Source organism: Pyrus communis, chromosome 6 (genome assembly GCF_963583255.1).
Source record: "Pyrus communis chromosome 6, drPyrComm1.1, whole genome shotgun sequence".
Taxonomy (NCBI): domain Eukaryota; kingdom Viridiplantae; phylum Streptophyta; class Magnoliopsida; order Rosales; family Rosaceae; genus Pyrus; species Pyrus communis.
In genome coordinates, this window is record NC_084808.1 from 22,757,202 (window position 1) to 22,770,669 (window position 13,468).

Consider the following 13,468-nt stretch of genomic DNA (forward strand, 5'->3'; position numbering starts at 1 on the left):
TCTATTTTTTTTCTTTTGTCATTTTTTTCATGTCTCAAAATCTTTTTTGTACCATTTTTTTTTTCTTCATATTTTGAGGGATGAAGTATGCCCTCCCTGAGTAAATCAACCTTTTTTTTTTCATATTTTTTTTTCTTTCTAAGTACAATTCCCCTCATCCCGTAGATGTCTTTTAAAAATAATTTCATTTACATATGCAGTTGAATCTAGTAATTACTGGTTTGCTTCATCTTCTTTTTCCTCCCTGTGTGCAAACTTCATCTTCAATATGAAGCCTCCCATATTAAAACGCGAACACAACAGAATAATAGGTAAATCAACCTCAATTCAAAAAGCATTCGATGCCTACTTTATTGGATAAAAGCAAGACGTTCGATTACAGCTTACATAATTTAAAAAATACCCAAATTTCTTCCAAGTCTTAAAAACGCAAATTTGACCCGTAATTGTTATTAAAGCGTTGTGAAAACCAATATTCCACACTGGAGCTGTAATTTTTAATCGTCTCGCTATTAGGTGCTTAAATCATACCCGAGAAAATGCAGAGTCTATTTTTCTTGAGCTTACACTTACACACACGCGTGCACACACACACATATATGAAACTCTTACATAATCTGATCTGTTAATTGTTCTGCATCACATTTTGTTAGCCCTTCGGAGGCATTTGAGAAGCTTTTTATGACGAAATCTTCCTTCCACTATCACTACTTTGTTCACCTTATCAAGCTAACCCTTTCAACTTCTGACATAGAAAAAAAATTCATAGGTAGGCAGTGCCGCAGTGATATAACTTTTAGCTAGTTTAAACTAGAATATTGAAGTCAGGTGTATATACCTTTCGTCTTATTGCAGCCTTTCTTGACATCATCTGCACAATGTCCACAGTGCATGCTGAATTCTAGCTCAGCAAGCAGACACATAAACTAAAACAATTTAAAACAACAAAAGGTCGATTATGAAACTAGATACGCAAATTATATTCATATGTATCAAAAGCAGCACTATGCATGCTTTCGTGCATGGCAGCCAAAGTGAAAACCTGTTCTCTTAGGGGAACCTGGTCAGCTTTCCCAAACCCTGTTCTCTTTGTCCACTTAAGGGCCTCCATGATTCTAAATCGTTGATCTTGTTGTAAAGTCGACGTTATGTGTGTAGTGGAACATAAAGTAAATAAGACATAATATTTACGAGGTTCGGCAAGTGTGCCTACGTCCTCGGTGCAGCAGTAGTACTTTCTTTCATTATCTGAAATAATAGGAATACAAAATAACTCTCCCTATTTTCTCTTTTCTCTCTAGCCTGACTCACTGGTAATTTCTTCCACATCTCTCTTCTTTCCTCTTCTCTTCCTTTCCTCCATAACTCCTCTTTTTTTCCTCTGAATGTTTTTCTTTCATCCCTTCCTTCTTTTTTTTTCTCTTCCTTCCGTATATGTATTTCTTTCATATGCTCCTTTGTTTTATAGGCAATGCAAGAGCACCGAAAGCAAGCAGTGGTAGCTCCTAGTGGAAGGACATGTTCTGGAGGACAACCTTATTTCCACTTGCTTGTTTAGTGGACAGCTATCTTGATTCCTTTGTTGAGTGGACATCCACTATTTACAACATTCCCCCTTAGATGGCCATATGTCAATATCGGCTACCTCGTTAAAATCTTGATTTGTTTTGGATGCTCCTCCTAATGAGTATCTCCCCTTGATTTCGAATTCTTTATTCTGGCTGATTACTAAATTGATGTAATCCGATACCACACATGGCATTTGGAGTGTTAGCTTCTGAAGGTGGTTCACAGGCCTTTCAAATTTTAATGGACCACAAGTATTAGCCAAATACATTCACGACTAACTTCATGAAGATATGTATTTATGAGAGATATGAAGATGCAACAATGAATCCTTACTTTCTTGATCATTGCAGAGCCAATCTATTTCCATATGTAAATACAAATCCTTTCTGAGAGCTATTTGTATGTAGGCTAGAGAGGTATTCAAATTTTGCTTGCCCAATAAAACCATGGCTATTAGTGAGTTTTTTTGGAATAGAACAAGCATATGTTTATAATTTACTGGAGATATCAATAAATAAACTTTATTTCATTGTAATGCCCATTTATTAGTATTATGCTCCATAGGAAGTGTAACATCTAATTCAATGTATTATGCTAAATATAGTAAGGCACATACTTTACTAAGATATGGTACTCCTGGACCAAACATCAATTCATCATTTCCGTCACGAGGATGAATGATTTTTCTTAGTGTCTACATATTAATTAATCACTTGAGCGTTCAACTCATGATCTTCAATCCATATGGTTCTTTAATACCATAAACATCATGGATAAGACTTGTGTTGGCATATTGTTCGATTTGCAGCTCAAGATAATATTCATTTCAACACTTTATAATCTTTCTAGGCTCTTCAGGAGTCTCATTCTAATATTATTATCTCTTGCAAAAGATTTAGTATGTTGCAACAACATCATAATGATAGTACTCACTAAGGAAATTTATATCATTCATTGGTATTGAGTATATAATTTATGCTTTTACCTTTCCAGGACTTTCTTCAAGCAATCTTAATCCTTCAGGGATTTTCTACACTTCATGACACATTCTCTTTTGGAATTTATATAGAGCAACTTACTTCCATGTATACTTGAAGGATTTACTTGTGAAGATATGCTTTAGGCATTTCATAAGGCTTCGTGTAATATATAATTCTCTATTTAAATGAACAGTTTCACAATGGAAAATCATGTTTAAAGGAGTGTATTACAATTTCAAGTTTCAATTGGAAACCTTGTGTCATATCATCTGAGTGTATTTCATTGTATTACAAATGCCCGTATGTAACCTTCTGGGTTCAACATCATTTGGCGATTTGTACTATAGGTCTATTTTTCCACATTCTTAATAACCTGTAATGAAATTGCCTTTCTCCATTTTGGCCAATAATTTTGCTTTTTGTCTACGAACAAAATAACGTGGCTCAATATCAACATAGCTCATTGATGAATTTAGTAGCTACTGTAAAACCAAAATTAACATTGGTAATCATCGATTCATGATCCCATAATTCTCATGTGCATGCACATGCATATTTATAATCATTTCATTACTTTGGATATCCTTGCCTCTTCAGGGGTTTTACATTATCTCTTCTAGGACATTTATCTCTCATTAGAAGAATTGTTTGAGAATTTGGATCATAACCTCCTCTAGAGCGTTATAGAGCTTGGATTGTTAATCTTGACTTCTGGGGAGTTGGATCATTGGAACCTACACATCGATCATGTTTCAGGCATGCAATATATTAAAATTGCCGTATCCATGGATTATTCCTTTCGAAACTTGAATCCATACGGCGACTGTCAAGCTTCGAGCATACAAGGTCAGTGGATAGTCTGACTGAGACTTCAATCCATTTGGCATCTCTGTAACTTGTAATAAATTAGTAATTTTCATTACCTTTTTGTACATCATGTGATGATATAAACTGGTAGAGTTTGATGGGGCTATGAGTAGAATTCCCATCACTGAACTTTGGTCTTCCATTCACTCAATCAGCCACCAATTTTCTCCATTTGGACTTCTATGGGCTCATCATTGATCATTTTGCTTTAGTCTCTTGCACAGTAAAAGTGGTGCGCAACATTTACCCTTGGATGGTCCATCAATTCTTGGTGACTCGTTCATGCTTGGCAGCTTCAGTGTAAAGAGCCAACAGCGTACCAATTATTTTGCGGTGTTAGTGACTTAAGATCTAGCTCCAACAACAGTTAAAGATGATTACTCGAGAGCAATGCGAGGTAAGCAATCAAAAAAGTTTACAGGCAATCGGTTCTTGACCGAAAGTTTGATTTCAGGTTTCAACTAATTGTTTTCTTTCTCTTTACCTTGCAAGTAAGAGTAAGGGCAAAGGAAAAGACATGGAAAGAGCATGATATGAGATACTCTTACTCTCGACCATGATGACATGAGATACTTTTGCTCTTGAAGAGAGACAGTAAAAGGATTTGATGTTGATGTAAAGCTTCTTAATCAAAAATATTTCTTGCTGAGAAAATGAGTTTGGCATTTTGAGGGACTTGGTTGAAGAGGTATTCTCAGAGAGAATGAATACTAAATATGTTGAGAAGTTTGGTTGTAAATGTATTCTCATCAAGGAAAGAGAGTTGGGCGTTTTGGAGGTGTGTTTTTCCATGGAGGACGAAGGTCGACATATACAGGGATTTCCCAATATCAGGTAGTTGTGCGGATTTGGCCTTGTCACCCACGCTTGTCGACAACAGTGGTATAGTTGGAATAGTGAACTTTACACATTTTAACTTTGCCAGAGATATTTTGACAGAGTTGTCCTTAATATTCAGAAAGCTAAGATTGCATCTGAGAAATGTTGACAAACTTTATTCAGGAAAATCCAGCTTTTGGAATTCAGGGAGCAGTGTCTTGATTTTTGAACAAGTGGTTGTGTTGCCTTTCCTTTTATAAAGGTATCAATTGTATCCAAAATGCAAACTTTGAAGATTGCCTATTTGAAAATTGTTTATGTTGTATTTATGATATTTCACTTTATCCAACCCTTTTCTTTCATCATTTCTGAAAATGACTTGCCCATCTAAACTTTGTTTAGATTTGAGTCTCGGGAGAGATACAGATGAGCCACGTCAGGATAATATATGGCGCCCATCCTTCTTATCTTATAATGGCCCTTTTATAGTTGGAGACTCTATGATGAGAGATGATATAACAGCTACAGTAGTAGCTAGGAACCTTCTCACTCCTAGAGATAAAAGAATACTTTCAGAAAGGTCTGATGAATTGGCTGTTCAAGACTCATTGACTTTTAATGTTCAATGTGCGGGTTCTGTATCAAACATAGGCCAATGTCTACTTGCTCAAACTCGCTAAGTCGATGCATTAATGGCTGAGGTGGCAAGTCTTAGACAAGAAATTAAAGGGCTCAAGTACTAGAATAAAGAGTTGTACAAACTTGCAAATATTTACTCGACGAGCATGAAAAGAAAGTTCAACCAACTGCTGGAATCTGAAAGTTGGTTTCAAAGTGATCACTAAAGATTCGTGGCTAGATTCCAGGGGCAACTGGTGCCTTCCCCTTTTGGTGTTTTGCCAAGTGCTAGGACATCACATGACCAATCTTTAGTGCCTCCTCCTTTTAGGGTACTGCCAAGTACTAAGGCTTCACATGAGCAACCTTTATGAAGCCCCCCCCCCCCCAAAAAAAAATTGTTTTTGTAGTTGTAACTTATGTGTATGTATAAATTTTTTTCTTCTCCCATTTGATTTTATTCATGTCTGAAAGCTTCTACTTTAGCTTGTTATATATAATAACCCATGGAAACTTCTGGTTTCATAATGAATGAATTAATGGGAAATGATGGAAACACCTAGTTCCAAGAATATAATTCAATGAGCCTTTAAGTACAGATAATTTCTAATATCATATGCTTCCATATGAATCCTCGACATTATGAATTCATGAAAGTATCTTTTGCGTAAAATGCCGATGGTCACAAAATCGAGTTTTGTCAAGTTCACCATTTTCTTATTCCCAAAAGGAAGAAATTCATGTATGATAGAAATTGTGATAATTAAGTTGTACCACATATAACATATTTCTACACAAAATGTTAGAACTTCAAGTTATTAACATTATTCATATTTTGAACTTCAGGTCAAAACATTATTCATATGTACTCGAAATTTATTCTCAGAATCGACATCATTAGAACCTTTAGGTTCATATTTTTGGAATTCATACCCATACTTAAGTTGTATATGGATTAAGAAACTTATGGTCCTTATTTACATAAACCAAGGAACTTCTGGCCCTCATTTAATAGTTTGTGGGTTAAGGCACTTATGGCCGTCATTTTAATTTAGTTGAGGAATTGCTGCTCTCTCAATTGATTCAAAACTTCAAGTTTTGATTTTTTATCAAGGAACTTTGGGTCCGATCTTTTTATATGATGAGGATCAAGAAACTTCAGGTTTTGATCAGATTAAGGAACTTTAGGTCCTTTAAATACTCATTATAACAAAATGTAATACACTAAATAAATTATAGCAATAAACAGTAATTCCAACCATGGTAAATAAATTGCTTTTAAGTAAATAAAGTTTGTGACAAGGGCTTTGATTCAGCACCATTCACATAAATATCAAAGCTTTAAAACAAAGGGTAATAATTCCACCCATTGTAAATAAATAGAACTTGTGATAGGGTTTTAAACCAGCACCATTCACATAAATATGCCAAAACAGAAAAGGCAATGATTAAGTCTCTATCTCTTTTTTTCTTTTTTCTTTGTTTGCCACTTTCTTTTGTTTCATCCTTTTTATTTTATTTTCATTTCACGGTTCTAAGTCATTTTAATTACCTAAGAAGTAATAGTAACAATAAGTCCCAATTGGTGTTCCTCCTCCGGTGAGTTTCAAAAAAGTCGAAACAGTTCCCATAAATTTTGGAGTCAAGAGTAGTATCTGCAACTTATGAGAAGATCAAACCATTAGATTTAGCTCAAATTTTAGTATGATATGGATAGGAGGATACCAAACAACTTTTGTGAAGAAACTATTTTGATTTGAGTTACTGAACAAGGAGTTTCGATGCTCATAAGATGGCTGTCCAGTTTTCTGCAGAATTGGAAACTGGGATGGTGTTTCAGACATTTGCGACGATCGCACAGTTGGAATTTTCTGAAAATTGATATGTTATAGATATTGGGCGCAAGAACAACTTTCAAGAAGGAAGTATCTCAGTCCGAGGTCAGCAAGTTGGAGTTTAGAGGTTGTTTACATGGCCATTAAATTTTTTTACAATAATAATGACAATTATATAACCAAATGTATATTTACTTTAAGAAAATTAGCATACAGAGATATGAAGATTAAGTGAAAAGATTTTCTTATCTGTAGATTCCAACCGATAGTGTGAGAGGTAGGTAATGCTTCACCGGATTTATGGCGCTTTCCACCGATACGAGAGCTTCTCGTGCTGATAATGTATTGTAAAGTCGACATTATGTGTGTAGTGTAACATAAAGTAAATGAGACACAATATTTATGAGGTTCGGCAAGTGTGCCTACATCCTCAGGGCAGCAGTTGTACTTTCTTTCATTATCTAAAATAATAGGAGTACAAAATAACTCTCAATATTTTCTCTTTTTTCTCTAGCTTGACTCACTGGTAATTTCTTCTGCATCTCTCTTATTTCCTCTTCTCTTCCTTTCCTCCATAACTCATCTTTCTTTCCTCTGTATGTTCTTCGCTCACCCCTTCCTTCTTTTTTTCTCTTCCTCCCATATATGTCTTTCTTTCATATGCTCTTTTGTTTTATAGGCAATACAGGAGCACCGGAAGCAAGCAGCGGCAGCTCCTAGTGGAAGGACATGTTTTGGAGGACAACCTTATTTCCACTTGCTTGTTTAATGAACAACTATCTTGATTCCTTTGTTGAGTAGACATCCATTATTTACAACAGATCTTTTTTTTCTTCACTGTCTTCGTTTTTTTACTATTTTATGAACGAACGGTTTCTAACAGGAATCAAGTGGAATTCTGTAAATTCAAAACAAGAATTAATTGTAATGACCAACCAAAAGCAGAAATCGAAATGGAATGGTTTTTTTTACTCCTCTGTGAAAGACCTTCGGAGTGAACGTTTTTCTCTCCTTGGTGAAAGTCTTCGTGGTAAGTGTAACTAAGAATATTGGTTTGGATCTCTGGGTAAGTTCGATATTCGATTATTGTCTTTTGGTTGGTTGAGTCAGTTTATTTTCGAGGGGCGAGTCGGTTTTAGCTTCCTGCGAAGTTTAGCAAGTAGGTGGAAGAGTTAATTCACCAGATCTGCAGTGGGTAGTTTGGTTTGGTGCAGAGGAATTGTAGGGGTGACTTATATTCACTTTTTGTAGGACTAGTAGGGAATTAATTTCCCTAACCAAACTTGTGATATTTGGTGGTTTGTGTGGAACCTTTTGTCTTGGTTTTTCTAACTTTCAGATGGGGAGTAATTGCATACACACTGTTATCGCAATAAAAAAAGTCATGGCGGTAGAAACCAATATTGATTCAAAGAATAAATGTTTCAGGGACTCACACTCATCGACATCGAGGTATTTCACTCACTTTTCTACCTTACTGTTCTGTGTGGTTTTTGTATTTGGCGAACAAAATCAACAAGGTGCAGGTAACAGACAACGTAACCTTCATCTTTCTAAGACATATTCGTACAAGGCTTCCACAATCTATCTTCTGTATACCTCGGTACAAGTAGTCCAAGAGGATAGATACAGTAAGGAACAAATGGCATAGCAGGAAGTGGAGGAATTAATGGTCCATTTAGAGAAACCGATGGATTTGGGGACCAAGGAACAAGGGATCAAACTGGCGAAAGCAGAGTTGGTACATCGAAACTTGAATAAATGGGGAGTTCAGAATATTCTTCGATCATCATGGAAGGAATTGGGTGAAGTTGAGGTCAAATGGGTACATGAAAACATTTATATTATATTTGTTCCAGATGAAAGTGTGGCTGGAAAAATTCTGAGTCAGGTACCATGGGCCGTGATGAAGCAAAACTTTTCAATTCATAGATGGCTTCAGGAACTTGCATTGGAGGAGATATAGTTGGAACTGGTTACTTTCTGGATTTAACTTCGTGGAATACCTTTAGGACTTACATCAGAGGTAAACGTGAGACGTCTGGTTCGCGATGTTGGTGAATTTTTGGAATTGGAAGACCCATCCAAAGCTCAGGGTTTTCTTCGAGCTAGGGTTATTGTTAACATGTTGAATCCATTAATACCTAGGTGCTCGCTCTCAAGGGGGCAGAACACAAATACGTTGGTGGAATTTCGGTATGAACGATTGCAAGATTTTTGTTATAGATGTGGGAAAACAAGACATGTGAATACTGAATGTTCGTTTGAGCCTTCAAGGGGTGGTTCAACTGGATATGGGGAATGGACTAAGGCGGCTTCAATTTGGGAAATGGTGGTCCCTCAACGATTACTTACTCTTGGGGGTGGGGAAAGATGGTATGCGGGTGCTGTCAGAAGTAGTCAAATGGAAGCTTCACAGGGGAGTCGAGGAGATATAACAGATGAACCTTAAAAAGAGAATGACTACAGAGCTAAAAGGTTGATACAATGTGCTCTGCCACAGCTTCCAATGAGGGAACGTAAAAGATGACATCGACTAGATAGGTCTAGTGTGGAGGGAATGATATCAAATCCCCAAGGAACTGTGTCTGAAGGCCTACAAATGGGTTTCAAGCCTGAATCGTTAATGCATGCAACTATGTAGACCCCTTCACGACGATCTGGGGGTAGCCTACAGTAACACTTGAGGAGATTCTAGAGGGTAGTGTAGGAGAGGCGAAAGGTAGCCAATTAAAAAGAGGTGTCGAGGCGGAGGAGTTGGAGCCTATCCAGTCTCCTAAAAAAAAGTCTAAGAATATTAAAAGTAGTCAGGATAGGAAACAACGAGCAGCGGAGAGACTGCAAAGCATGAGTATTAGAGAACGATGCCTTATGGTGAAATGTGTTATTTATGCGGAGGAGGAATTTGAGAACCTCCCAATTGAGTATCAAGATATGTGGGAGTTTATGGATAAGGTCTCTAAGTATGAGAAGGTTGCCTTATTGGCACGAAAAGAGGGAACGTTTTCCCAAGGTGGTGGTGGCTGGCCTTCAACAGCCACAATGTCACCATGAGTTACATCTTCTGGAACTATCGTGGTCTTGGGTAGAACACGATAGTTCAAGCCCTTCATAATCTTATTCAAAAATAACGGCCCTCTATGATTTTTTTATCAGAGACAAAGATGAACAATCATATAATTGCTGGAGTGCGAAGACGAATGGGGTTCAATGTTTCTCCAATTGGTAGGTCGGGTGGTTTGAGCCTCTAGTGGGATGAGTACTTGGAAGTGGATATTAGTTTGTCTTCTAAGCATGTTATTGATGTCGAGTGCAACCGGTGAGGAAGTTTCAATGGGTGCGTGTGACTGGAGTGTACGGCACTGCTTATAGGGTGGAGAAAGCACAATTTTGGGATTGGATGAATACTTATTTTTTATCCTCTTGTGTTATTTGGCTGTGTAGCGAGGATTTTAATGAGTTTCTTTGGGATTATGAGAAATCTGGTGGATCGGCTGTTTTGTATAATAGGCATTCGTATCTGGCTGCTTTTCTGAACAAGGCGGAGTTGTTTGATCTTGACTTTAATGGCCTTCCTTTTACATGGCGTGGTACACGAAATGGAGAGTTGGTGGAAGAGAGATTAGATAGTGGACTTTCAAATCAGTTATGGCAGGTGTCATGGCTGAACACTATGGTCATTCATGGTACTGTGTTTGGGTCGGACCATTGCCCTATAATCATCCAGTGTGATCCCCAGATGATTGTTGGCCAAAGGTTATTCCGATTCCAAGCTTTTTGGGCGAAGGATGAAGAATGCAAAAGGTTGGAGGAAGAGTGTTGGGCCCATCCTTGTGGTGGTGCTGTTTTGGATCGTTGGCATAAAAGAATCAATGATTGTCGCTCTCAACTAATGAGGTGGAGTATACGCACATTCAAACAGCGGGAGCAGGAAATTGAGAAGCTGACATCCGAGCTTGGTGAGCTTCAAAAAAAATTGGGGTGCACATGTTGATGAGATTCATGATAAGGTGCAATTGATGGATAAGTTATTAGCACAGGAGAAAAGTGTTTGGCAACAAAGGTCACAGGTTAAATGGCTAAAGGAAGGTGATGTGAACACCAAGTTTTTTCATCAATCCACCATGCAACGACGGCGAAGAAATCATGTGTTGAAACTTAAACAAGATAATGGTTGTTGGGAGGAACGGCCGAAAAGGATAAAGAATCTGATCGATGACTATGTTCTCAATCTTTTTACTTCTGTGGGGAGCAGAACATGGGGATCTATTTTGGAGTGCATACCTACTTTCATTTCTGATACTATGAATAAGTCCTCGTTGTCTTCAATATTAGATGTTGAGATTCAAGAAGCAACGATGCAAATGGGCGGTCTTAAGGCGCTGGGACCCGATGGTTTTCAAGGTGTATTCTATCATTCTTTTTGGGAAACTATTAGGGAGGATGTTCATGCTCTAGTTCAGATGTTGGAATTTAGAGAGGTTAATCTTAACTGACTAAATGCCACTCATATTGTACTAATTTCCAAAGTTCCCAATCCATAATCTGTTTCTCAGTTTTGACTGATTAGCTTATGTAATTATTCTTATAAGATCTTGGCCAAGGTTTTGGCGAATAGGTTGAAGCTGCTACTTCCCAATCTCATTTCTCCCATGCAGAATGCTTTTGTTGGGGGTCGCCAAATTCAAGATAATGTTGGGATTGCCCATAAACTCTTCCATTTCTTAAAACTTCGAAAAGCTAATAGTAAGTTTGAGCTTGGAATCAAGTTAGATATGCATAAAACGTATGATCGGGTGGAGTGGGATTTCCTTGATGTGGTGATGGAGAAGATAGGGTTCGTTGGCGAAAAATTATCATGGGGTGTGTGAGCTCGGTTACCTTTGCGATACTTATTAACAACCAACTGGGGAACAAGTTTGCTCCTTCAAGAGGTTTACGACAAGGGGATCATTTATCTCCTTATTTGTCTCTATTGGTCAGTGATTTTCTATCTAGGATGCTTCAATTGGCGGTGGAGTGGAAGTATCTGGATGGGGTAAAGATGAACCAACATGCTCTGGTAATCTCATATTTTCTTTGCTGATGATACACTTCTATTTTAGAAGGCCGCTAAATCGAATTGTTGCCATTTGGTCAAAATTATTGAAGATTATTGTGCTACGTCAGGCCAAGTTGTAAATCTACAAAAATCGTATGTGTTTTTTGGTTCTAATACTCATCAACAGTGTTGACGGAAGTGGGACAAATTCTCAATATGTAGGTGGTTTGGGATCCGGGCACCTACCTTGGTGTTTCTGCTATGTGGGGTAGATCAAAGCGGCAAGGTTTGGCTTTTGTTAAGGGTTGAGTTTTGCCGAAAATACAAGGGTGGACACAAAGCACTATCTCTCAAGTGGGTAAAGAGGTATTAATTAAAGCGGTTGCCCAAGCGATTCCTACTTACCCTATGAATATATTTAAGTTCCCGGTAGTGGTGTGCAATGAGTTGGATTCTCTGATATCTGGATTCTAGTGGGGGAAGGTTGGTGAGGCTTGGAAAATTCACTGGGTGTCTAAAAACACTTTGGGTCTCTCGAAGCAGGAAAAAGGTATAGGATTCAAAAACTTTAATGATTTTAATGATGCCTTACTTGCGAAACAATGTTGGCGACTGATTCAAAACCTGAACTCTCTATGGGCCTTGGTCCTCAAAGCTTGGTACTTTCCGCATTGTTCTTTCTTTGATGCTAAACGTGAAAGTAATGTCATGCCCCGACCCGCGAATAAAGACTATTCACAAGCTAGGGTGTGAGCCATATCTTAGCTATAGAAATCAATTCTACAACCAGGATATGGTGGAAAATAAAATAAAATTATAACGATTACACCATACATCCACAAAATCTTACATAAAAAATTTCAAATACGCAACGAAACAACAATAGTGCACAAATTAATTTACAACAAAAACTACCAATTAGATAATAATTAAATTGTAACAATTCTTTCAAATGCATGAAATATATGCAAATGAGATGGATGAATGTACTCACTCCCTTCTAATCCTGCTAACACATACCTAAGGCACCCAAGCCTGCACATCCCATACCATGCTTATACCACTTGGCTTCGAATACCTTAGAATATGAGTTAACTCCCGTTCATCCCTTAAACCCAACTTTTTGTAGTTAAATTCTTAGTTTCCACTTTATTATATAGGCACTTCCCCTTACGCCCAATTGTATATTCGAGCCCTTCCCCCGATGCCTGACATATACAAGATTTCATTATTTTATAACCAACCAGTTGTATACTCAAGCCCTTCCTCCAACGCCTAACGTATACAAGGTTCATTATTTTATATTCAAGGCAAACTTCAGCCCTTGAATATTCTCACAACTCAAACACTTTACAAAAGTGAGCACTTGACACAACACAACTCTTTTTCTTGCCTTGCAATGCATGTGTATATGTACTGCACATAAAGATTAATAGTTACTTACTCGCCATATATAAATATAAGCATAGATCAAACTAATTTTGAAACCAATGTAATAATGTTTGATACTATCATTTAAAATATTGATCATTTACCACTCTATAGAAATTACCATCGTCTTGTTCACTTTTGTTTGGCTGGTACCTGTTATTATTTAGACAAGAATTAGACGTCCATGTTAGTGAAGAAAATTGAAAGTGAAATAAATATCTCAAAAGCAACAAGGCATGAAACTCTACTTATAGCTTTTCCCCTTCCAAACCTCATCTTTTATTTTTATTTCAACCCACCACTTCTAC

At 37.3% G+C, this 13,468-nt stretch overlaps 1 long non-coding RNA gene across 1 annotated transcript; it reads right to left on the minus strand.

The window, feature by feature from the left end:
* Positions 1-238: 238 nt before the first annotated feature.
* LOC137736593 (uncharacterized) lies at positions 239-1,412 on the minus strand. Its single transcript, XR_011068780.1, has 3 exons — positions 1,043-1,412; positions 839-926; positions 239-745 (listed from the first exon to the last, which is right to left on the minus strand). It is a non-coding gene; the product is annotated as an uncharacterized lncRNA (long non-coding RNA).
* Between the last annotated feature and the right edge of the window lie 12,056 nt (positions 1,413-13,468).